Source organism: Physeter macrocephalus, chromosome 14 (genome assembly GCF_002837175.3).
Source record: "Physeter macrocephalus isolate SW-GA chromosome 14, ASM283717v5, whole genome shotgun sequence".
Taxonomy (NCBI): domain Eukaryota; kingdom Metazoa; phylum Chordata; class Mammalia; order Artiodactyla; family Physeteridae; genus Physeter; species Physeter macrocephalus.
Window position 1 is genome coordinate 115,127,912 of NC_041227.1, and position 1,560 is coordinate 115,129,471.

A 1,560-nucleotide genomic window follows, 5' to 3' on the forward strand; every position below is an offset into this window, starting at 1 on the left:
ACTGCTGTGGCCTCTCCCGCTGCGGAGCACAGGCTCCAGACGCACAGGCTCAGCGGCCATGGCTCACGGGGCCAGCCGCTCCGCAGCACGTGAGATCCTCTTGGACCGGGGCACGAACCCGTGTCCCCTGCATCGGCGGGCGGATTCTCAACCACTGCACCACCAGGGAAGCCCTCTTTTTGTAAAAATAAGACTCATTTTTAAAAATGAGTCCACACATTTTATTTTATTATTTATTTATTTATTTTTGGCCATGTCACGCGGCTTGTGGTGTCTTAATTCCCCGACCAGGGATTGAACCCAGGTCTTGGGCAGTGAGAGCGCTGAGTCCGAAACACTGGACCGCCAGGGAATTCCCTGTATGTTTTTTTTTCTTAACCATTTAAAGGTAACCTGCAAATATGATGACATACTTCAGTATGCAGCTCATAAATATAAGGACTTTTTCCTATTAAAACATAATATGTTATCATACCTAGGAAAATGAATAATTAATTGACTTCTTAATATTCAGTCTACAAGACATTCCTGGGGTAAATCCAACTTGGGAATAGTGTATTATCCTTTAAACACTGCTGAATTCAGTTTGCTAATAGTTTACTTAGGATATTTGCACCTATGTTCGTGAGTGAACTTGGTATATCATTTTCCTTTCTGTGCTGTCCTTGTAATGTTTTGGAAAGTTGCTTTGGCATTGTTTTTAATTTAATTTAATTAATTAAATTTAAATTTATATTAATTTAATGTGTCCATTAAATTAAGCTTGGTAATTGTGCTATTCAAATTTCATAAATCCTTACTGATTTTGTTTTCTTTTGCTGCCTGCTTGGTTTATTGATCACTTGAGGATATTACTGTCTCCCGTTATGATGATGGATTTTCAGTCGTGTCTTTTAGTCTGTCGGTTTTTGTAGTATAGTTTTCATCATTATGTAGTGAACTTTTCACATCTAATAATATTTTTTGCTTTCAAGTACATTTTGTCTTGTTACTTACGTAGTTATGTCAGCTTTCTTTTACTTAGTATTTGCTTAGTGTGTCTTTTCCATTCTTTTGATTTCAACCTTTCTGTATCCTTATATTCTAGATGGGTTTTTTAAAAAGTGTATAGAGCTGGATTTTTCACTGCTCTGACAAGCTTTTAACTGCAGCATCTATTGCATTATACTTATTGCAATTACTGATTTTTTTTTTAGCTATTTGGTTCCTCTTTTTATGATTATTTTTTCTCTGCTCTCTTAACTTTGTTTTGATTGCTAACTTTTTATCACTACATTCCCCCCCATTAGTTTAGAAGCTAAATATTTTATTCCTAGACTTTTGTGCTTGATCTAAAAATTTGTTATGAGTACTTAACTCATCAAAGTCCAAAGTAAATCATTACCCTTTTGCCTTTCCAAACACTGTGAGAACCTGAAAACACTTTAATTCCAATCACCCACTTTCTGACTTATGTTACTGGGTTGTATATTTTAGTTCTACCTTAACTGAGGTTGGATTTTTTGTTTTATTTTTTTTTTTTTTGCGGTTCGCGGGCCTCTCACTGCTGTGGCCTCACCC

General features: G+C 36.4%; 1 pseudogene; it reads right to left on the minus strand.

The window, feature by feature from the left end:
• Window positions 1-382: 382 nt before the first annotated feature.
• LOC102977557 (60S ribosomal protein L36-like) overlaps window positions 383-1,560 on the minus strand; it is a 1,691-nt pseudogene continuing 513 nt past the window's right edge.